The 26,308-nt window shown below is 36.1% G+C and overlaps 1 protein-coding gene across 3 annotated transcripts in view; it reads right to left on the reverse strand.

Annotated features, from left to right (window-relative positions):
* The window catches only part of TENM1 (teneurin transmembrane protein 1), an 848,278-nt gene that overhangs the window by 702,774 nt on the left and 119,196 nt on the right, over positions 1–26,308 (reverse strand). Inside the window, exon 5 of one of the 3 annotated variants that reach the window (XM_067005240.1) lies at positions 10,166–10,222. The exons of the other annotated variants lie outside the window; for them this stretch is intronic. The gene's annotated coding sequence lies outside the window, so the exon portion shown is untranslated. The remainder of the gene's footprint in view (positions 1–10,165; positions 10,223–26,308) is intronic. 3 annotated transcript variants of the gene reach the window in all.

Raw genomic sequence — 26,308 nt, forward strand, 5'->3', positions numbered from 1 at the left:
TGAAAGGGACCTTAAAGATCATCTAATTCCAACTAATACATAGTTATTTTCTTAGGAAGATCTTAGAGCGATGTTTCTTTCTGCCATTGTTCCAGCTGAGCTGTTTCACCTACGGAACATCATTGCATCAAGCAAATACATCCATCCAAGTGCATCCACTGTGAATATTCTAAATCCTTTGTTTCAACTAAGGGACAACTCCATGTCAGCACGGAGCCTGCATTAGAATCATTGGAATTGTGAGGTAGAGCTATCTGAGATTAACTTCTTTAGCATATACTAATGTTAACTGCTTACTTGAATTTTCAGATGACATTCTATTAAATATTGAGTAGTACCATTAGGTAATCATAAGAAAATGCTATTTTTTTTTGTGAGGGCTTGAATCTGGTACTTGAATATAAGAAATATTCATTGATTTTTTCTATTTCCTTTAGATACTTTTCAGAAATATCATTGCAGTTCCATCTGCAATGTTCCACATTTAAAGCATTGTTATAGTATACAACCTGCTGTATGCAATGCATTTTGTCCAATTTTTCACTTCCAGCCTAGAAAACTCAAAGCCAGAGCTCTGACACATTAGTCACACAATCAGCTAAATTAGGCTACTCCAGTTGGTTTAACTGGCAACTTTCAAGCATGCAAAACAAAACAACAAGGTTTTAATGGTTTAAAACCTCCAAAGTGGATCGTAATACAAAATGTATTGCTCATCAGCTGGCATAGAAGGCAAGGAATGCCATATGCTTTCAGTTTCATTTGTGCTGTTTGTCTTTAATACTAAACCCTAATGCAATACACTTTCTATTACTCTGCCATGTCAACCTTTTTTTATGTGTAAGGGGGTCAGGAAAACAAGAGAATACTGGTTTTGATAATCACAAGCCAATACAAGCTCTACTAATTCCAGGGCAGCTGAGAGCTATGGAGTAGTAAATTACATTTTTTTCCATGCGTGAATTAAAAGGCCCGTATTTAACAATACAGTCAAAATACTTGTTTGGATGGCTACCTATATGCTTGAAGTTACCTTTTAGACCAATTGGAAAACAAAACAGCAGTAAGTCAAAAATACAGATGAGCAACTCAAGTTTTAAAGTGCCAATGCAATAGTTGAGTCCTCCATATGTAAGTAAGGTTAACTAGCAGGTGGAGAAGGGAGTTTTCTGCCAGAGAGCACAGCATTGATGGATACAGGAGAAACACTTTTTCACTTACAATAGGGCAAGTGCCTTGGTGACAGTGCCTCCCCACACTGCAAAGCAAGCAGTCAGCACTGTTTATGAAAACCAGGTCTCTGTCTGACACTATTCCAAAGTTCCCATATCCCTACCAAGCTGCTGGTGTTTGCTTTCATCATGTTCAACACCCCTATAGACAAACAACAGTGTGGGGGAAAGCAACACTGAGCATCTGTGAGATTAAACTTAAGGCAAAACACTTCAGTCATAACCACATTATTAACAACACTACTATTGTCTTTGAAGTCAAAAAAGAAGAGGAGACAAATAAAATCAAGTCAATTTTTGAGGATCCTTTGCCCTTATATTATCCTTTCAACCACCAAGTTCTTTCCTCTTTATAAGGCAGTGGAGGTTCCTTTTTAATGACAAGGTATTTTCATAATGGTCTTGTCAATGGCAATAATAACCATCAAGTGACTTGAGCAACATCAGAATTTTTCCTGTATCTTCGTCATGATCCTGTCAACTGTGTTTTGAATAACTGCTGATCAGGACACCCCCCCAAAAAATGGAAGAGCTACAATACTGGCCATTCATTTAAAACCCTTCTTCTCTTCTCAACTTCTGGTTCCTTCAGAGAACTTATTTCTGCATGCAATTCTGTTAGTCACCTGACAGAAGGTATTATATTGCTTCCTTACTCCCCTTACTATTTGCATAGAATTTTAAGTACTTTTCCGATTCTATTGCGATCTCTTTTGGTCCTCCATCTTCCCTCATTGTGGACAAGTAATATGCTGCAATATGACACGATAAGAGCTCAGAGAAGGCAGCTTGCCAGCTGGCCACTGTCCTGGAAACTCTCTGGGAGAACAACAGAAGGCAGCAAGCTGAATTACTAAAAAGAAACATGGGTGAAGACAGAAAATGCAGCTTCATAAGAGATGCTTTACAAACTAAAGCAGGAAAGAGAATGTATTGGATAAATCTGATGATCACTGAAGGAATGGTAATCTATAAGCGCACCTAAAACTCCAGACTATCAAACTCCAGAAATTCATTTTGAAACAGAAAAAGAGCAACTGCCTGGTGAGGAAACTGGAAGAGATTGCTGATCACATCCAGTTCTGTCTGTTTGGATGATGGAAAACTTGAAGATATGCAGCTGAACAAGGAGAAAGAAGAGTTAAAAAGTCAAGCAAATTTTGCTGAAGAAGAGCACATTAATTATCTTCTAGAGAGAATTAAGTCCCTGCAGTCTTAAAACACTTTAAACACAGTTTCACTGGGAGAAGGTCAGAGAAGCAACTGCTTTGTTCTCAGTTAAGAAAAAACAAACCAACCCCAAACAAAAAAACGGTAAAACCCCAGGGAACCATATATTTTCTAAATTGTCTGTTTTATTTTAGAAAAAGCAATTAGAAATACAAATTAAAATGCAATTAAAATACAAATCCCAGCCCTCCTTCATGTATCTGTGAAGTATTCATCAATTCAATGACTGTATCTGTCAAGTATTAATATTTTCTAAATAAAAAGCATACCATGAGCTAAAAGTTTCTTTTTGGGGCAGGGAATTTTGTGATCTTAAATAAAACACTGGTCTTAATACTTACTCTTGAAGCTCATGACACAGCATTCTCTGCAGGCTTTACAATCTTCTCTAGTGCCTGCTTTAAGACCACTATCTAAGAATGATTTCACTCCATGTAAATGTGCTAAGGCATAGATTAAAGTTTAATTAACCAGATTAATGTTTTTCAGTGTCATCTTCGCAGGGAAAGCCTATCTAACTGTAGGGAAAAATATTTATATAATTTTAAAATTAAATTTCAAATAGTGAAATAGAAGTATAATTCTAAGTCATTTTATTCTTAGTCCTAAACTAACAACAGTCAAGCCTACACAGATGAGAAGCCTTGAAAGGTTTTGATTTGCTTAAAATTAACCCAATATTTATGTTTAAACTAAAGTTTAAAACTTTTTGGGGGGAAAATAAATTAATTCTTGGTGTAAAGTCTTCACATCTGTAGAATTTATCAAGACCTTGGCAATTTTTCAACAATCTTCAATACCTTTAAGTGAACTGCTTTCACGTAAATATTTACACTTGTGCTCTGAACTTACCTAAGCTCAAACCCTGTGCAAGTGTACAGAAGTTGTTCGAGAAGCACTGAACATCTGAGGTCTGCATGGACCTATGATGATCACAGGTTCATCTAGTCATCTATAGCAGACTGCTCAGGACCACGTCCCATCAGATTTTGAGTAACTCCAAAGATGGTGACTTGATAACCTCTGGAAAACCTATGCCAGTGCCTGACCACCCTCACAGTAAAAAAAATCTTCTGGTTTAAATGGCATTTCCTGTATTTCATTTTGTTCCCAATGCGTCTTGTCCTACCAAGGAGCACCAGTGAGAAGAGCCTAGCTCCACAGGTGTCCTGGTTCCAGTTAGGACAGAGTTAATTTTCCTCCTAGTAGCTGGTAGGGTGCTATGTTTTGGATTAGGATGAGAAGAGCGCTGATAACATGCTGATGTTTTAATTGTCGCAGAGCAGTGCTTACACCAAGCCAAGGACTTTTCAGCTTCTCGCTCTGTCCTGCCAGCGAGCAGGCTGGGGGTGCAGCAGGAGCTGGGAGGGGACAGACCCAGGACAGCTGACCCAAACTGGCCAAAGGGGTATTCCATACCATCTGGCGTCATGCTAAACAATATATAGGGGTGGCTGGCCGGGGTGGGGGGCCGGCTGCTCGGGGATAGGCTGGGCATCGGTCAGCGGGTGGTGAGCAATTGCATTGTGCATCGCTTGTTTCTTACACATTATTATTATTATCATTATCACTATTATTATTATTGTTATTATTATATTCCTGTCTTAATAAACTGTCTTTATCTCAACTCACAGACTTCACTTTCCCGTTTCTCTCCCCCATCCCAGAGAGGGAGGGGGGAGAGTGAGCGAACGGCTGTGTGGTGTTTAGCTGCCAGCCGGGTTAAACCACAACAATAGGTCACTATCTTTCCTCAGGTATTTAAACAGATTGATAAAATCTGCCTTGTGCCTTTCCTGCTTCAGGTTAAGCAAACCTAGCTCTCAGCCTCCTCCTGTACGGCAGATACTCCGCTCCTTCAGGCAGCTGGACCAGCTCAGTATGCCCACATCTTCCTTGAACTGGGGTGCACAGAACTGGGCATGTTGTTCTAGCTGTAGCCTCACCAGTGTATTCAAACAGTGCATATATGTTTTTATATGCCAGAACAATGAGTTTATGGATAATTTATTGAATAATATTCACAGTGGTTCAACTTACAATCACACTCTCCTGCATTTAACTAATGCAATTAAAAAAATCTTTTATCTCAACTACTTCTGACTGCAGACGTGAGCTGAAACATTTTTTCTTTGCTTTTAGATGGCACATTTAGTTCTCTATTTCTGCTCCAAGACCCCCCTTTTTTACATCTTTGAGAGCGGAGTTTCTATTATGCATGAATTCTGCTTTGCTGACTAGCTTCAAGACTTACATTACATGAAGTGAGATTTTTAGCCCTGGAAGAGAACAAGCATCATCTCTATTTTTTTGGCAAAGAGCACAAGCACTAGCAGGTGCTCCATTTGTTTGGCCTCCAAAGCAAAAGCCAAGAGGGATCAGCAGTGGAATCTCTAGGCATTTAAAACTTCCAAATTTACTAGCTCTTCAATAATCTGCCACTCTAGGAGTAACCCCAAAGTTTCAATTCTGCCACTGTTCTGAAGAGGAAGAGATTGGATAAAGAATTCACATACTTCCAAGGCCATTCCCTGATTTGCAAACCTTTACCCATTACCACATTTATACAACAGACTGAGCATTCAGGAGCCATCTGTTCTTCAGTCTGCTCCCTGTATTTTGGGACCACGGACCTACCAGAGCAGCCATCACCCACCTCCTACCTGAATACGGAGAACTTGCATGCGCTACTCAGATCTCTGCAGCCAGCTGCTGCCTCACCTGAAATGCTCTGGCAGTTTGAAACACAACTCATTTCTGGGAGCAGAAACTGATATGGGTTCAGAATTTCCTTCTCCAGGGAAGGGAAAGAAAAAAGTTTGACATTAAAGCCGGTCTATAATTCAAGTTTTGATTATATATAATCACGCATCTGTGTCTGAGTGACCTGGATCACTGTGAGCGAATTCTCAAGAGGAAGCTAAAGCAAGCTCTGGAAATTCCTTCTTTTATATTATCAAAGTACTTGGAGTAAAACTAAAATTATGTCTATTTATTCACTGCCAGTTTCCAATTTCTGTAAATCCACAGAAGGTTTTGTAGGTTACTGTTACTCTCATGAAAGTCCATTTCTCCTGCTAGTCTCTCAGAGAACATCTACTTATCTCCATCCAAATTTAATATCAGAGCAAATCTTCCCTAGTATTGCCATCATTTTATGATATTTTGACATTTTTCAGGATAGCTTAGGCTACCCCAGTCACAACTATTCTTGGATATGTTCAGTTACAGAATGAATATAGGCAGCACTTAGAACTTTTAGAAAGATTTCCTTCCCAGAACAGCCCTCTGAAACCACTGGGGAAACCTGTAGTCTTGGGGTTTTGTTGTTATTTTTTTAAATAACGCTAATTAATTCCTGAGATCCTACTTCTTGTTAATCCAGTGCTTTTAAACATTCGATGGATATTTTAGCAAAAATATTTTTTCTAGTACATGTAGATCTAAAACTGAGAGAAAATACTTCACTCAGGAAGAGACAGTAGCTTTTTGTTCATGCAACCTAATCCTTCTTTACTAATCACTGTGGCAGCCACTGAACAGATAAACTGAATCTCTCATGATAAATTAATATAAACATATTAACTCCTTTGATAAAAGATTTATTCTTCAATCTCAGCAGAACTGGGAGTTTCTAGTATCCCTCAATGCTTCCGATGGTGTGGTTAGTTTACTTGCCACAGGATTTTGGGGCACTTTGTATGCAAGCCATCAAGAGAAGGTCCTCTGACTGCATTTTTTCATGTCAGATCTCATCACTTGGACAAACACATCCCCTGAAGTGAGAAGCCAGGAAACTGTGAGACCACTCCAGTGCACCTTCGGATCCCATGCTTCAGCACAGCAGCTCTCAACACCAAAGCAGCTTTCTAAGAACAAGCTAGATCGGGGGATCCCTGATAGAAGGATCCTTCTTTTCCTTTCACCTCACTAACTACTCCTGTTAACAGCTTTCTGAGGACAGAAATTATGAAATGCTTTACCAGGCTTTGCAATATACAATGTCTAATACATGGATTTCAGCTGTCGGCCCATCATGTTACCACCTCCTACCCTACTCTCTCTGTCCCTTTTCACAAACTTCAATTTGCTTTGCCAGGAGGAAAAAAAGATGTCAAAAAGAGAAAATGAAAATACTGTTATGCTACCACATAAATATGTGATGAGCCTGCATCTCCAATACTGCATGCAGCTCTGCTCCCCTCCCCAACTCAGCAAAATAAATAATAATAATAAAAAAGTAATAAAGAAATCATCAAAAATGCTGATGAAAAATGTGGAACTGCTTCCAAACAAGGAGCAATTAAGCAGACTAGAATTCCTCAGCTTACAAATCAGATGCCTGAGATATGCTCTCTATATGCTTACAATCCAGTTTATTGCCAGGCCACCAAAGGAGTTCAGTAGAGATGGGGCAAGAGTCCCCAAAAAGAACAAAGATTCAGCCATTCTAAAAATGCACTTTGAAATCAGACTTTTTTTTTTAAATCATTTTTTACAGGCCATGCTATTTCATGACATTTTATTTCCTTAATCAAAATTATATGCAGTATGGTCAGTTGCTTTACAGCCAAGTCCATCAACATTATCATGTTTACCATTACAAACTGCCATTCAGGAAAAAAAAAAAAAATCAAGTCAATTTTAGAAGAAAGTCTCTCAGTTAGACAATGTTCAATTTCATTCGTATTCATCTACTCGCTTCTTTGCTGTTTGAACCAAGTATTGGAGTTACTTTTAAATGTTGGATACCTTGGCAATACCAGCAGTCCTATAAACACCCCAGTCAGCTCATGTCCATCACATTGGCATTCACTCAGTGTCCAATAAGTACTCTTAAACTATTTGATAGATAAAGTAGCACCCGATTATTTGAACAAAGTTGAACTTGTTACAGCTTCTTGGCAAGCTGTTGCAATGAACAATATTTAATCAAACATGTATTGTGTGTATATACTGTAAATATATACAGCACATATATTTTCCTCCAGTATGAATTCCAGAATTTTCATAATAAACTAGTACCTTCATTAATATTCCTTTGTTCCGAGGATCTTAAAAAAATGTTGCTATGTACAAACCTTAGATTTCTTTTCACTTTATCAATTTTTCTCCGTAGTTCCTTGTCTGAACCATGCATTTATTTCTATCAACTTCCCACTCTTTACATTTGTTACAGCATTTTTAGTTTTTTGTTTTTTCTTTTTTTTCTTACAAATGCTGTAGCTCCCTTTCTAAACCAGATTTTATAGTATAACATATTAAATCTCTTAAAAATTATATTAACACACTCTGCAAGATATTTCCTAGAGGGACTTGAGTGCCACACAAAGCTCTGAAAACACTTTAATTAAAAGGAAAAACTTAGTGTTTTACATTTTAAAATCTCACAATGATAAGAACACAACTTTTAATGAGCACTAATTCATATTAACATTTTGTCATATAACCAAATCCTTTAATTTAATTTCAGTTTATTATAGGTTTTATAGATTTTCTTTGCTTTCTTAAGTCTGTTTATTCTCATCGGTTCATCTTTCTAATGAAGTCACTTTAAGAAAATCAACTTTTGTCCGATCTTAGTTTACAAACAGTAAACTATAGACAGAGCTACGGACTCACTGAATTAATGAAGCATTTAATAATCTACTGTGCTGCCTTTTATCTAGAATACAACTTTTAATGAATACAATCCCTAGATTGTTTTATTTCACATTACTATGGATGCGCATTGCTTTGTACACAAAATAGTTCAGAAAATTAAAAGGTGCTTACTGAGAAAATTGTATAAACCTGAAAATAAAAACATACAATGAATTAATAAATTGAGTGCTATGAATTAGTAAGAATAGTATAAGATCTGGTGTAATGGATTTACCATTTCACCTCTTCATTTATCATTTTTTTCCAATCTCATTTTGAAAAGAGTTCAGCAAAGTGCAAATGTCTGAAATTATTTTATTGGGCATTGATTAAGCTTAATAAATATTATTTGTTTTGAGATAGGGCAAAGTATATAGGTATATACCTACAATGTAGGTATAATTCTACATGCACCTCTCCCTGTTTTGGAGGAATGAAGCAGTGGCCTCATACAGTAACTAAACAGAGCAACCAACACAAATCATCATTATTACTTTCAGAAGGAAAGCATTTTCAGTCTAAATACCTTGAAATCACCGTAGAAAGCTAATAAATTACTAAATACTGTATTACCAGTTTATTTACCATTTATTACAGCTGCTGACTCAGATAGAGCAGGTGGCAATAAACAAACCCATCTGCCATCATATGCTATATGACTGCAGGTAAAATTAATTTATATTTGGGTCTGGGAATTATTAAAATCAATAGATATATTTTTAAAGATTTTTTTTTTCCCCCTAACAAAATATTTAATTTCTAAAACATAACCTTTTAAGAGACCATAAGAAAGGTCAGGTGAAAAAGAAAACTATTTGATGCTGGAAGATCCTGAGTGGACTACGGGCAATCACGTGGTGAGGCCCACACAAATCACCTAACCACAACCTTTCCCCAGGGACTAGACAAGCAAAGACGAGGGCCTGCCAAGAGCAGCATGGGCACAACTTAATTTCACTCCTGGAGATTTCATTCTCGTCATAGTCACCTTGGGTAAGATGAATCCTTAGTTTCAGAACCACCACAAATGGACAGGTGATTTTTTGCCTTCCTTTCACACCTACAAGCTCACTATTATGATCTCACTTAATTTTTACTGGTATTTTCTTCCCAAAAAAGAGGCAGTTATGTGTAGCCCAAGTCAATTTTAATGCTCTTTTAGTAACTGTTTCTTATTCGAACTACACACAGGCCTGTGGTTTTGCAAATGAAATAATGGATTTGCCATATTATAAGCACAAAATACAATTTCTACTATTAGGAACAGAGACCCTTCTTCACCTTGAAGTGCTTAGCTACAGGCACTAATCATTTTGTCTAGTTTTTCAAACAGAAGTATATATGTCTTTTCTCTACTTCAGTACCTTTGAGCTATGTAGTGTCTGAAGACTTACTACAGCAAGCTGCTAATGTTGTATGAAATTAAAAATTCCTATTCAATGCATAGAGAGATTATTTTGTGCATTCACTATGGCAGCATTTGCTCCAAAACTCAACTCAAACATAAGTGAAAACTATGTAAGAAGTTTCTCTGTGCCACTGATAAAGGAGTCAAATGCTGGGAGAAGAGTTCATAAAATTAAGGAAAGCGTGCTGAAAAACAGACTACCATCTATTCCTGGTATTTCTTCCTTTCAAGCAGAAAGGCTGACCAGGCAACAGAGTGCCTCAAAACAACATTAATTGATGCAAAAAAAAAAGAATAATATTTAAAAAAATAAAATAATATTGGAATATTATATTATACTGTTGCTTCATTCACTGCTGCAGGTATCTATTAACTATCTATATATTAAATATTAATTATTCAATTTATTAATCACTAAAAAATAGAAGAATTAATTTAGTAACGTGATCCAGATAGGCAGACTCCTGTACGCACTCCAATAGCTCCGTGTGTCTGGCTGTGTAACTTGTAACACTAAGAATCAAAGACTTTTAAGACACTTTATGCTTTGGTTATGTGTAACAACAACAATAAACAAACAAAAAACAAAAGCACATTAAAAAAAAGAGGGCAAAACACATCAAAACACATGATGACAAGCGTTATTCCTTACCTCTAAAAGCATTATTAGCATGCCTGGATGGCACTTCTTCAAGCCCAGAGGGTTGATCTACCAGAACAGGAGTTTAGTACAATCAGACAGATTTTACTGTGAACATGCTTACACTAAATGACTTAAATTTTCTTCAGTAATTAATGACTTGAATCATACCAAATGTTTTCATTATACTGTGTAGGTCTTTCACAAAGCTATCATAAAAAATTAAGTTACAAAATTGCATACAAACACTTTGGAAAAATGCTTTGGTGTTCCAGTGCCTTTCTAATATAAAAACTTCATATGAAAGCTCTACAAATTTAAATATTTAATTTAACCATATTTAACCATATTTAACATTTTCTAGGATTAAACTATTTCTTCCTTCATATCAGAAGTGCTTTTTTCTTGACATCTGACTCTGGTCACTAATCAGTTGTACATACTCAGCTGATGGGCAGAATTCCTTTCTATCCTGTTTCTTTTATCATCTATCAGATTCAATATTTCTATTCAATCCTTACGACATAGCTGAGAATGTCCCACGTGAATATTATAGAGACCACAAGATTTGAACGCAGCTGATGAACAAGTACAGTTATCCCAGGTTATCAGTAAAGGAACTGTACATGGCACAGGCCACAGGATTTCAGGCATACTGTAGAACAGACCAGACATATGAAAAATTAATAATTAATAATAATAATAATAATAATTTAATAATAATAATTTATGAAAAATTTTCAGCTTGAAAAAAAAGGAAAAAAAAGAAAAAAAATTATTAAAAAAAAATCCTAATTCAATTCTAAGTAGACTTAGCCTTTTCCAAAACAATTTTGTTAATAGCAAAGAGTTATTAATTAATATTAAAAGTTCCACAGTCTCACTGTTATTTATGCCATGGTTTGTTTTTTTGGTCTCTCACAAGCCAGAACTCAGGAGTCTGAGTTTTCCGAGCGGTACTCAATAGGGCCTGTGCTCTTTCAACCTAACTGCATGCCCCAGCCACCAGTAATGGTGGGATCTTACTGCAGTTAATGCATTCACTTCTTCCCACAATCCTCTGTCAGATAATCCTCACTCATATCATGCCCTGCCAGTGCCTTATTATTGCCCCAGTACTTTATTTTCAAAGGTATTTTTCAAGATTTTTTTCCTTCTAGCCCACAATTTTTTCCCACTAGTCCATGCCCAAAATATATAGCGTTTCTTAGATATCTAGAAAATAGCCATCACCTTTAGCTATTCAGATCTGGATATCACCTGAAGGAGTCATGTATTATTTTTAATTTCCTCCTAGTGATTCTCAGAAACGAGTTTTTAGTTATTTAAACTCAAAACCCTGTTGACTGTTGTATATGACAGTCCTATATATGATCTTCCCATTGTCTTAGCAACTGTTTTGTCTCAACTTATACAAAGATCTACTTTCCTTCTGGTTTCCTCTCCAATGACCCTTCATACAATATCTTACGCTCTTCCATGAAAGCCAATTGACCAACAAAGTTTACTGAAAGGAAATACTGATATCAACCAAAGAAGCAACATTAAAATGTAAAAACTTTCCATATCTGCTTTTTATGGACATTTCCATTGAGCTGACATTTGGTTGATACACAGAGCAAGCTGAATGCATCTCTGAATATGTGAAGACAGGAAAATAACACACAAATAGAAGATAAGGAATTACTATGGTGTTCTCAAAAAGGTAAGAGCATTCATCAGACTCATTTTAGTCCTCTGGAGAAACATTAGAACGGATAGTAAGTAAAAATGAAGATGATAAAGGAAATAAAGAAATAGAATCATTTGGAAATAACCACAGCCTTACAGAACTATGCATTTTGAACACAGGCAGATGAAAATCACAGGCCTGACCTTAAATGTAACACCTTTCTTTACAGATTGTGTTATTTGTATTAGACATGTCAATCAAATATAGCATGAATTTATTTCAGTGGCTGTGAAATTTGTTTAAAACTTAATACAGTCTTTCTTTTTCAAAGCCTGAATGCATTTAGATGGTCAACTACCTGTGAAATTGATTGATTTTGCTTGTTAACTGTTCACGATTTTTACTTTTAGGAAACCAATCCCCCCCCCCCCTTTTTTTTTTTCCTGAAGGGCAGGTAAAACCAGCCCTTCAATATTAACAATATTAAATCATGAGGCAATTTTAAGGCTTCTTTTACACTAAGAACCTCAACTGGAAGCACTGACAAGCTTTATGCTTAATTCTCCAAATAAAATTCTTAAAATATTGGCATTATTCGTTATGAGAAACTAATGCTGGAAATTATGAAATCCAGTTCTGTTCAACTGGATTTTTTCCTCAAGCAGTTTAAAAACCTGGGTTGCCAAACAAAAAATGGGAAGACAACAAATTATTTTGTCAATATGAATGATAAAGATCATGACAACTACTAATTATTATTACTGTCATATGGAAATGATGCACAGCCCTGAAAAATGCTCATCAACCACCGTATAAATATTAGGTAAATTAGGTCAGAAAGACATGTTTTTTATTTATTTCCCACAGCTTAGGGAAAAAAAAAAAAAAAGGAAGCTATAACTAAGATAATTCCATCTCTGTACAGCAATAAAACTCCAGGTTTTAAGTCCTAATTTTCAGCTTTCCTTCAATCCCTATAATGAACAGTTTCAAAGGTACAAATAGGAGTGAAGGCATTTTATGATTAATTACATTTTATGATTCTGATCTCAGCTAGATAGGTCTATCTCATTGTGGCCATGTTTCAGATGCAGTATTTTTATGATAAAACAACATCAATTGCACTCATATCTGCAGCTCCAAACTGGGAAGACTGGACTTAAAATTCTTTCACTACTTACATGTCTTTAAAGTAAGTAACTTCAATAATTTTTATATTCTTTTTATCATAGTCTTCAGGGTGTAGAGGAAAAAAGATATCCAATCTTTCTTTCATGGGAGACTTTTAATAGCAGCATGTAATTATTTTACTGTATTTACTTATAGAGATAAATGGTACAGTTGGCTGAAAGAAATACCAACAATATACAGTATGCATACTAGGTGATAATGCATGCATCATCTCCACTTAGGTAACCAAATTCATTTGAAGCTGCAGGACCACTTGTCTCTTCCTCCTGAAGTCAGCAGTTTGAAAGGCTGCATTTCTTCATTTATCATAATTAAAACTATTGAAATCATAAGTGTAATTCCACTATTATCAACTAAATCAGTGATAATTTAGTACTTTTTAAGGTTGTCGTTACAACATACAGCTTAACCCCCCCAAAATTAATGCTAAATGTTATACCTGCAATAGTCCATCCTGGTCTGAAAAATCTAGTCTAATTTTTATATCTTTACTTATCACTTTTAAGATGTTAGAATATTTTTAGAAATATTCCACATAAGGCTATGCAACCTCCCAGAACTAATGCAAAAAATTGTCTTTACTTTCTAGGAAACAATCTCTTTTGTGTTTAGAAACAAAAGTGGAAATATTCCCAGAACCCAGTTTTATGGTTTATTGTATCCTTTCTTCTGTCCTTTCAAAGACAACAAATGTTTTTAGGAGCAGTCAGTTATTTGGCAAATATTTGGCAAATAACTAGAAAAAAAAATTATACTCCTGTGCAGTATCACAATTGATACTTTAACCTGTAGCTGGAGTTCTGCATAAACCGTATCATAAATCATCTTGGCCTCTGATTTCACATTTTGTCTTTTGGTGAATATGATGGGTTGCACCATCTTTTCTTCAGGGTTATCTGGAGACCCACTCCTATAATAAGATCTTGTTTTCAGTTGCTTGTGACAACACTGAATATTGGCTCTGAAAACCCTTGATTTCCAGACACCTGGGCACCTTGGAAGATGCGTGGACAGCAAGGCCAAAACTGAGGTAAAGTGTCCCTGGAGAGCCAGGGGCGCCATGGTAGACTTGTACTACTCTATTTCTCTGTTATCACTATTAACCTGAAATGCACAGTCAAGGCTTCAACACTTTTCTCTGCCAAGGCAAAGATGACTTACTGCTTGCTAACAGTTACCTGATGAGGCATAGCAGCAGAGATGTGGGGCAGATGTAAAGATTCCTACCACACAACAGCGCCTTGCGACATGAAGCCTCAGCACGTGCAGTGGGCCTGCAAGTGAGGAGAGTCCTCTGCTCTAAGGACAGGCCACAGCTGCCTCAGGCCTGTCCCAGCCGGTTCCAGAGGCCCCACCTCAGGGCCAATCTGGTTTTATTTGGCAACAAACTAGTTGTCCCCAAGCTGAGCCTCTTTACACATGACAGTAACTGCTAAGCCATTTTCCTGTCTTTACTTCCACCACAGCTTTTCCATTTTGGTTTCTGCCCAACCTGTTGAGGAGGTGAGCGAGCAGCTGGGTGGTGTCTGCCAGCCAGCCAGAGATAACCCACAACACACACACAACTGTTTGATGGTTTCACAGTAGTTTTCTTCATCTAGGAAATGACTAAAGGCTGTGCTAGAGAAATAATGTGATCATAAAATGGTACTGACCCTGAAAAGCTTGAACCTAAAATAACTCTAACCAACCACTGCTTAAGGTAGAGCATCAGCTGGAACTACCTGAAGGCAGTGATGCACTCAAGGTTTTCCGTAGTGGCCTCTTCACTAGCAAAAGCCATCAATTCATATTACATTGGACTGAGTAATATCCAGAAAAACTTAAGACAAATATATATATATATATATATATATATTAGTTCCGTAAAATTGTGATCAACAGGCCTCAAATTTTCAGGCATGCTGACCAAATTAATTACAGAAATCAGTGTTAGCAAAATAAAAATTGGAAATGTGCTAATTTTCTTAATCCACTAGAATACACCTAGACCTGTAATCTATGCTAAAGTCATTCCTTTCTTAAAAATAAGAGATATATAGTTTGAAATATTCAAGTGTTATATTGATAAGAAGTCAAAAATTAGTACATATGCACAATACTTTTTCAGATTACCTTCTGTATTAGGAACAAATTGGTCTACTCTCAACACCTGTGCACGTGGCATCCAGCCCTCTAATGCCCTTACTAATGCCCAGCAGTAACAGTGGCAATGGTTACCTGTCCCCAGCCTCTTCCCCTTGCAACATGTTTCTCCCCATCAGTAGTCAATCAAGATCTTTTTGCTCATCAGCCTTGAGTTTCATCCACATTAGGTGCAGTAGAAAAATTGAACTAAATCAGGAGGCATTTTATTTCTTTTCTTTTAAACCACAGACTCTCAAAGAGCTTCCATGTATAGAAATGGTAAACGACCTCATGCAGAACTCCGCAGCACTGCATGAGTGCCCAGGCTAGCTCAGATATTGCTCTTATGGCACTGGATTGTGCCATGCAGACCCAGCTTTAAAATAAATGGATGATATGACTCTCAAAGCCTGAACCCAACATGCATGATTCCCATACAAGACGCAATTCCCACTAAAATAATGTACGCAGTCAGTGAGTCGCTTAAGCTGTGAGCTTAAACTGGCAAAAGAGGAATCTTAAAAACAAACAACATAACACAACATACCCACCTTTCCAACTTTTAAAGTCAGGGATTTATGCATTAGTATAGAGGTCTGCCCAAAGGCAGGTAATTGCAGTTCCAAGGCCTCAGTCAGCAGCTTCTTTACATTTGGGGGAGATCACAAACATACAGAATAATATATAGGTCAAAATACATTTTAATAGGCACACGGTTCACAAACACTCCTGAAGTATGCATTAGCCATGGATCAAGTGATACTCTGTATGCATTCATTGCTCTCTTGTTCCAAGTTACTTTTATAAAGCCAAATCAGACATGCCTTTTATGAACACAGCACTATTAGAAGGGCAAGCCCACCAAGTATCAGTATCAATTTTAATAAAAATATCATTCATTCAGTCAACAATTTATAAGAATATCTAGGCTATTATACGGACCATAAACATCGTATTAGTTTAGCAGCTGACAGTTCATTTTAGTGCATTCCGTGTGCTCTCCATTTTCTTTTTATTGTTTAATGAATGAACATCATGGATTCAAACACTAAGAACTCTATTTTCTATTTCCCTTAGATTATCAAAGGCCATATAATAACATATAAAAAATGTTAATATTCTTATCCATTAGTCATGACTTGATAGAGGAGGATGAATATCTTATCACACTTAAAATAGATGGCTCAGGTTGTCAGCAGGAACTTGATTAGTTTGCAAAAGAAACTTGCTCAATTTGTATGCTTGTGAGACACACTGTCAAAGTTCTGTAAGATTAAAGACAGATGCCCCACTGGAGTACACAGGCAAAGATAACGTACACATAAATGTACCATCAATCCAGACAGTTTCACATTTTTCAAAAACCACAGCCTAATTCAGAAAAGTCTGAATGCTCTTCGCCAAAGAGCAGTACCAGTTCGAGTGCTGTGCTGAGTATTACCACCAGAGAGATTTCTCACATGAGATTTAGATTGACTGGCATCCTTAAATATTATTTTTACAGTTTGAACTAAAGCAAGGTAAACTTTTCTTATCATGAATATGATAAAAAGTACACAGAAGTTATTTGGGATGAGGAAATCTTTGTTCCAAAGGATGAGAGGCAAAGTGAAACTGCAATAAAGTATATTATTTCATACCCATGTTCTCACTTTCACTTATAACAGCATTCTAAGATAGCTATAATAATAATTCAAGCAAGGCTTATTATGGACAAGCCTCTACTCTTCACTGTGACCTCTACAGAGCCTGCTAAAGTTATGCCTGTGGTGACTTATGCATCAGACAAAATATTTCTGATTGATTCATTCTGATTAAGCAGAGGGACAAATGCAGAGGTAACATGGATGATGGTGGAAAGTTACACATCAGTGAATGTAATGTCAGATGTCAGGCAGTCTTAATCTAAAGGCAGCCATGCTAATATAATTTATGTGCCAAGATGCTGGAAGAAAGACTTCTATTTGAAGTAGGGATACTCACATTAGTACACTTCTAGGTTGGTATTCTTGCTAAGCCAGGATGCCTTGGCATGTAAATAAACACCAACCCAGACTTCTTACATATCTGTTAAGTCATTAGTTATCTGTACAAATCAATAAGCCCTGCATCAGAATACATCTAAGCAAGTCCAAGCTCATCAAGTAGAAAGTGTTGAAGGAAAAGTTCAAGTTACAAACAATTTCTCTTGAACCACCTTCGAAACTCAACTTGAATATACTGAATTGAATAAGTGTAGACAAGGTTTATAAAAACATGGCATTATTAAGTACTCAGTAGGGAAAAAGACACCTAGAAACTTCTTTGTGTTAATAAAACCTCTCTTATTCTAATCAACTAGTTTGATTGTACATACTTGCAGCTAATCTATACACATCCCCAGTTTCGTAAAAATCTTTGGAAAATACGCTAGCAGTAATAACAAAAAATGCAGTAGAGATGTTTAAGAACACAGCAAGTTATTCACTATCTTCCTACTGGAATACTTGCCAATTTCTAGAACAATTGTTCTAGTTTAATTACCAGTAGGTTTAAGATTTTTTTTTTAAATCAATTATCAGTACTATGCTTGCAGAACATTTTCTAATATTTTACAGCAGTAAAACCTAGCTATTATTTTAAACAACATTGGGGAAGCTTCAGACTATTCAAGAGCAGAACAACCATTTTAGTTGTTCTTTATATGAATGAAGATAGAGATATTTGGTGGATTATTTATTGTCTATAAAAATAGAATTGCTCCATTCATTTTTCCTAGCTATATATAGAGGAATTATCTCATCATGTATAAAATGTGTTAATCTCACGCAGCTATACAACAGATTTTGACTTGCTGCATGTGTCAAACACACAAACTGTGATCACATGTTGCTCTATCACATACACTGTTCTGCCACCATGGTCCCTAAGTTACACATCATGCAGTATAGGTATTGCTCATTAATAAAACTGCTAACATTCAGACAACACCAAGGTAGTCAAGAATTTCCATTGTGGAGGATAATGAGCTTAGAAGTAAGCACTGCTACTTATTTGGCACCCAGAAGCAGATGGAACTGTCTTGCCATCTCATGAGATATTAGAATATCCACACCCCAAAGCCTGTTAATAACATCTGTTAATCTAATTACAAAGATTGTGCATCTGTATTAAATGAATTTCTAAGTCAACTAGCTTCCAGCACATCTATTAGGACTGCTATCTGAAAGGCTGACAAATTATTTTTTTCAACAAAGAAAAAGAAGAACAAAAACAAACAACAAAGCACTGCACCTGCCAGGCATTTAAAAGTCGTTATGGATCAAACTACTATTTTTTTATTAGGATACAAATGTTCAGCTTTTGTGTATGACAACAAATATAAAGTTATCTAGAAAAGTCTTTAAAACTAGCATTCAGATTTAAAGGTATTTCAACATAGTTTCAGATCTTTCTTACTGATTTCTGTATTTTCCTTTTCAAACTGGCTCTCAGTTGAGTTTTGCAGTTGTTACTAATGATTTGCATGTGTGTGAGAGGATAAATAGGCATGGTTAATTATCCAGTATCTGGTGAGAATAATGTTGTATCTGTTTCATCCACATGTATCATTAAGAAAGACAATTTCATACCTAAGTCTGGGCAGTTGATTAAGATGAATCATCAGATCACTGAAGCTCATTTTACCACAGTTATTTCAAAGGGCTCTGTCTGACAATTTCAATACTTTGGGTTAGCACGAACTTATTTCAACAAGCTGTTATGAGGAGATAATTCAAGAGCAGAAAGCCTAGATTTTTTTTACCATGAAATGGACGATGTTGGTGGAGAGAAACTATCTCCATATACTATCTGTAATATGCAAGTGTTAAATTTTATTTCACAGCATTTCTTTTTGAGAAAAACAATTAAATGTCTCCACACTAAAGCCGGTAAGACTATCACTTCCTGGCTAAACACAGGCATGCTGTTAAATTAATCTACATTTATAGAGGATTCATCAATACATTGAAAAAGAGCTGGCAAACCTGCACTATTAAATTTACTACATCTGAGCCTACTACAGGTACTTTTGTTCTAAATGAATGGTTTAATTGTAGTCTCCAACACTGCCACCAAGCCATACAACTCCTTTTGAAACAAAGACTCAGTGACATTCAGTGGTAATCACTTTGGAAGGAACAAATCCAGGACAGGTGGATTTTTGCCATTGCCCTAATACCTCTGGTGTTGTTCACAGTTCAGATTTGACCCAATTTTTGCTAACAGGAATAAAGAAACTTCCATTTTTTATTTACTTTTAGCAGAGTACAGCAATTTGAGAGTAACAGTAACTGCGATTATTACATTTGATGTGTGTTAAGAAATGATCACAACTGAAGGTCTTGAACGTCTTCCATAACTATAGCAGGCAAACTTAGTAGCATCTTTATTGCCCACAACACAATGTTTGTCTTAGAATTTTATTTCTAGATTAAAACTAATTAGCATACACTGTGCACTGAATTTGCATTAAGAAAAAACAAGACTGAAGAAGTAAGTAAGTCTTGCATATGGAGTGGAAGGTTTGCAATAACACTCAGTTCTTGTGGGAACTGTCTAGCACTATTCCCAAGGAAGATGAGTTTGCTGACAAAATAGGTTTAACTTTTTCTGGGGAAAATTCCATGTGCTTCATCTTATAAATCGCTATCACCTAACTAATCTGATACTAGGGAATACTGAATGCCTAAAAAAGAGCCTGAGAGTTTAAATATGGTTAAGTACAATGGACACACAGCAAGAATTCAGCACAGAGAGGGAGCTTCAGGGAATAGCTACGATGGGGAGATCAACACAGTGACATTCTAAATGTCTATGTTTGAAGAAGGGGGAGGAGGAAAAAAAAAAAAGAGAGACATCCTTAGAAGTCCAGTATATCAAAAATTAGGCTACTGGCTACATCAAAGAAATTTGGAAGTGTTAATGCTTTTTATCTAGCAAACTGCATGCAATATTATAAAATCTTATGGTATATGAGGCACAATTTATAGTATCTCTTAAAGAGTAATATAATCAAATGGATAATGTTTTAGAGGCAATCTATTCCATGTGCATTTCCTATTAAATACAGAAATGAAATCGTTCCTGTGTTATGATGATACAGATAACTGAACTATGGTGTGGCATAGCCATTTAATAAAGCTTTCTATGAATCGTACTTTTAAAATTTAGAAGAACACCTCCATCTGCTATTTAGGGAAATATTCACATTTCAGATAGCTAAAGCATAAGAGAGTGAAGCACTACTTGAAGATTGCTTTTTAAAACGTTTTCTCTTAGGTATTTTCATATAGATTCAAGAGAAAACACAAAGGAAAGATAATATCCAGAGGAAGCATAAGGAAATTCTGTTTTTCTGTGAAATACAGGGCAGTCTGGACTTTGCCTATGATCACTCCATGATATTTCTCTCAACCCCTGGAGTGTTTCTTAGCACCTAAATGATTTCAGGCCATCACATCGCCTAGACCACAAGATGCCATCACTTCTCCCAGTTCTCTGCTGCTCTTTTGACTGGTACACAGTTACTCTGCGTCAAGGAACAGCAAACCAAAATCCCAAACCCCAGGCATGAGCAGGACTTAAAGATGCAACAAGCTGCCAATCACTCTTTAGCCAATTCATCAACACACATTTAAGCCCAACATCAATATCCATTAAGATCACGTTTGCAGTATGAGTGGGTACTCAACAGCATCAGCCCAGACTGTAAAGCCTAGTGCCGGAGCAGGATTCCTGAAAACAAGGCACTACAATCCATTGCAATCTAGCAACCATGGATAGCTAGTTAGCCCTCTAAGCTTGTATTAAAACCAATCAACCAAACAACACAACTATACATTATTGGCATTATTAACATCAGAAGCAAACTGAAAGGTTGCTCATGATCTGAACATTTGAAGAAATGCCAGACAGGTGGCAGTTCTGAGAAACCACTGCCTCCTTTTACTTCCCTCTTATGTCACTTCCTATTAAATCACATAAGCTCCTGGGTTGTTTCATGTTAGAAGAAATAGTGGTCATCTGGCCTGATAATGCTCACTGGCCTTCCAGGGCCCTGCAGATGACACTGGCTTACACATGATTTACACAGCATAAAAAGGAAAAAATAAGAGCACTGAAATACTTTTTAAAAAGCATTTTTCCTTTTCTATAAACATAGTGCTTTGACTACATACATCCTACAATATTAAATACATTCGTTGAATCCAAATTAGTATTTTTTTTAACAGAAAAATAAAGGAGAAAAGCAGAACACACACTTTGAATTGTAAGACATCACCAAAGATGGAAATATTTTTCACTCATTTTTAAAAGCACCAAACCAGGCTTTTATTTTTTCTTGTAAGGCTGATAAAATGCTAAGTGCTGCATTTCATATATCTCTCTGCATTTAGTTACAGAACAACTGTCAAGGCTCTATGCACTTCTGAAAAGGTGATGAAATTCCACTTTTTGAAATGACCATTTGTTGCAAAAGACACTTCAACATTTTCTATCTCTTCCTCTATATAAAACTTATTGTTGAGATACCAGATATAAATAGACTTTGCTTTGTACACTAGATGCTTTTCTCTCATCTTTTCTTCTTCCCTGTGATTCTGCCCACTGAATAAGTACTTTGCTGAAGCAATTCAAAAAGTGCAGTGAAATCAAACACTGTCCTGTCTCTCTACTTTTAAAAATAATGAGGGCTGGCTATAGTCTTCTAATGTTTCCATCTATTGTGGTTTGCCATAATTTTTTTCCAATATTTTCATGTGTTATGGCTGATTACAAGCTGAAATCTGAGTTTGGGATTATTATTCTCTTCTAAAAGTCAATTAAAATTAAATTTTTATTAAAAAAGGAAAAATGAGTCCTCGGTATACATTCAGGTAGTCACATTTGTCAACCTAATATGCGAAGCCCCATTTGAATGGTCTTCCAGTTTAAAACAAAACAAAACAAAAAAAACAATCTCCTGAGGTTACATTTAACTATTACTTTTTCATTCCTTCACCCAAATAAATAAATAAATAATCAGAATTCCACAGACCAGATAGTGTCAAAACAGAGAGGAAAGAAATTAGTCACGTTAAAATGGTTCAGGTAAGGAAAAGGTAAAGGCTTCCACTCACCCTGAAAACAATAGAAATCAATCTGAGTTAGAGATATGCTCTGCTACGTTAGCTTTCCATCAAAGAGGACTGAGGACAGCAAATTGCACATGCAGTTATGTCCCTTAAAATTTTAAGAGCTCAAGCTAAATATCTGCATTGAGAGAACATCAGCATTTAGCATATTCACGGTTCTGATAATATTATTTAAAGACCTTCTCCAGTAGGCAAGACATAAAAACACATGAAAGCTCCTGACACATTGCTGACTGTAAAACACCTTTGACTGCAATCCCTAGTATGCTTCCTACATAATGTGATTTGGAAAACTGATATGCAAACATAACCTAGTACACATTTACATCACCAACATGACAGTTTTCAAATATTTAATGCCAAAAACTAGCAGAGGCAAATCTTAGGTAACAAGATTCACGTATTATTTAGTAGTTTTAGACAAAATGTGAATATTGCACCAAAGGTAACTGTTTTTTTCTAGTTCTGTTATTATAAACATTAAAAGCACACCACTGCAACATGAATACATATGAATTCAATGTAAGTGAAGTTTAAGATTTAAAGATCAGAGTACATACTGGAAGAATTTTTCTGAAAGTAATTATTTTTTGGAAATAAAAAATCCTCTTCACATTTAACAGATTAGAATGCTCTTGCCTTCAGTGATTGAGACTTACCTACCTCTGCAACTGGAACTTGGCAATTGATATCCATTCTCCTGCTCCCTAATATATGGTGTGTGTGTGTGTGTGTGTGTGTGTGTGTAAAACTCACATTACACGTTTTGTTTTGGTGGTACAAGCTATGTTTTATGCACATGAAAAACAAAGAGAGATCTCACACTACTGTGGTTTCTATTAGGCTGCATCTTGTTAGCCAAATACCTACCTGCTGGACCCCTTTCTAGCTGGGACACTGGGGATGGAGATCTAAACCAACCAAAGCATCTAAATGCCTTTACGTGTCTCTCGCTACCTCTTGTAAATTCCTTTTCTCAATATTCGTATGCTCTGTGCTTTTCAAAATTTCCTTCTGTAGCCCACATAGTTTTCTTACTCATTACATTCTTATGCAAGTTCTACCTCCATTTAACGTGTACTTGCTAGCTGCCCATTTTTCATATTCCTCATCTTAGATCAGATGCACATAACTTTGTTCCCACTATGCTGAATGGAATTTTTATTGTAGTTTCAGTAATATCAGCCAAGTACTAGGAAAATCTTTTAGAAGAGAGATTCTGCTAGTTCCTAGAATCTTTGCAGAAATGTGCATATTTTATGAATGCATACCAGTAAGAACACTTAAGACTTTTCTCTGCCTTCTGCAGAATTGTAGCTGTTACATTCTTATCTTTCTGGGATTTGTTTCCAGACTGTGAAAATTGTTGCATTTACTCCAGTAAATAATCCCTGCTGATTTATATAAACTGACAAATCAGCATATACTTCTTCAGTTGAGTCATCTCTGTTACAAAGATCTGTTACTAATAGATCTTCCCATAAGCTTTTAGTTTGTTCTGATAAAAAAATGTTATTAATAATGCCATTATGTTCAGTATGGGGGTATAAAACAAACTAATATTCTGCACTTCTTATTTTCTATATGGAGCTGGATGATGAGATTAATAAAGAACATGTTTTAAAAATTATATAAAATGCATCCTACATGTCAGATTTAAGCAAAGACTTAGAAGAGGGAGAATGGACTTGTTGTTTCAAATTTTTTTTCTTGATTTCTTTTGGATGCTGGCCAAGATACTGGGAGAACAACAGCTGAGTCTCTCAACCATGTTAAAAATTGTTCAGCATAAATTTCTGGGAATAGGATCAATGTTTGAAACAGCCAACACGGTTAGCAGCATTGTGAATAAGCTGAAAACATGACACTTGGGGTTTTGAAAATATATTTTTTTTCTATACTAGAGACATGTAATTTCTTGGTATTGCTCTTGCTTTGAGATCCCTAAATATAAATATTTTTACTGGAAAAATAACAAAATGAAACCCAGTGCATGATGTTTAGTGAATGCAGCTGTATTAGAAGAAACTCAAAGTTATGTTTCACTTGTTGAGATTGGAAACTAAAGGCCAGGCACTTATGTTCAGATGCTCATCTCCATGCTGAGCATAAGCGTCAAGGGTTTTTGGTTTTGTGTGTTTTGTTTTTTTTTTAAACGAACAAACAAAACCAGTCACCAGCCTTATCTGTCTATGCTAACTGCTAGCCACTTGTGAAATGTCGTGGTTGTTGTTATTCAGAAATAATTGTGCTTGCTCTCTTCTGCCCCCATCACCCCATTCAACTCTGTCTCCTATGACCACTCAATCTGAAAATGCTACATTCTCGTACATTATCTGAGGAACAAAAATACTTTATCTGGGCTTACTGCTTTTATTCAACACCCAGAACAATCTATGTCTATTCCTTTAAGCTCCTTGGGATGTGAAAAAATATGGTTACATAAATCTTTGTAATCCTGAGGGGCGGATAGCACATAAAGAGTTTACTGGTGTTAGGATTAAGTCTAGTGTATTACAGTGCAATCTTTAATCTGCTAAAATCTACCTTGGCGTTCCAAGCTGTTTTGTGCTAGCAGATGAAGCTTTGGAAATAGGACACAGCTGGCAACACTGATAGAGAGAAACACCTTAGAAAAGGAAAAAAGAAAAGAAAAAAAGATACAATTGGTGAAGCTGCTAATGAACCAATTTGCCACTATGGCTTGCACAGTGTTTTTTTTATGATGATGGAGGGTGATGGAAGAAATCCTTGCAACTGACACTAGGAAGAAAAAAAATCACCAAAGTTGGACATGATAGCATAGTCAACACAGGAAACTGCAAATGTGGAGCAAAACCCATCTGAAAATGTTGTGCAAGACATGTGCTAGAGTCTTGCTTGGTTTTGAGATTCATTGATCCAAACAAATGTAACAAATGTGTCTTAGGTAACCAAGAAAAATGAAAAACACCTCATGCTGAAATAGAGTTTCTGTTCTCTTTTGATAAAACTGTATGAAGTAATAACATTGTTGCAGCCATGTGCGACTTCAGAGGAAAACGTAGAAAAAAGCTATTATTAGGCATATTTCTAAAGAATGCCACAGTTCTGCTACTTGGACCTGTCATTTCCCAATCAAATATTTTTCTGTTAAGCTACGTGTGACCTCTGCTGAGTTTAGAGATTCAACAGGCCAAAAGCACTGCTGCTCAGCAAAGACCTGACTGCGACAGAGATGCCGGGCACAGATGTCTGGCTTGGCAGCCTTGGCTAAATCATTTCACCCGGTTGAGTCTCAGTTTTCTCAGCACTGCTGTGTGTTCAGGAAAGCAAGCAAAATGTAAATATTTAAGTACTACTGTGACCCACAGCATTTAAATATGGGATTAAACGATAACGTAATTAGGGCCTTAGATAGTAAATACAGATTATATGCTTATGCTGTATCTGGCAAAGAGACTTCCTTGCTCCTTTTCTATAGCTGAACCCTCCTAAGCACAGGAACATCACAGACTGTAGCAACAACAACAAAATTAGGAGTGTCCTTTAGCTCTGAAGTTACACTTAAATTCTGAACTGGAAAGCCACCATTTTGAAAAAATTTAAGTTTGAGCGTAACAAATTATTAGACAACAGCACAAAATTCTGCATCTTCCTAGGACATTTCCATTAAACATAAACGAGATGCATATTTTTCTATATCTGGGATTGTTCCATCTGTCCTCGTCAAGCTTTAAATATACTAGAGCTCAATAGAGCTAAATATAACCCTGGATACAAAGAATTATGTTTATCTGATAAAATTATGTAAATAATCCTGCACATAACTGATATTGATCAGTATTTCTGTTAGGTAAATTAAATTTTAAGGCAAACATTTCCAGCATTGGAAGGAAGAAAAGGCAGAAAGTAATCATGAGACTGCAGAATACAGAAGATAGTGAAGTAATACAACTTCCTTCTTATTTAGTAGTTTGCATAAAGCACTACACGATTGTGAACAAATTAATCTGTAAGTGTAAGGCA

This window comes from Anser cygnoides, chromosome 13, assembly GCF_040182565.1.
Source record: "Anser cygnoides isolate HZ-2024a breed goose chromosome 13, Taihu_goose_T2T_genome, whole genome shotgun sequence".
NCBI lineage: Eukaryota > Metazoa > Chordata > Aves > Anseriformes > Anatidae > Anser > Anser cygnoides.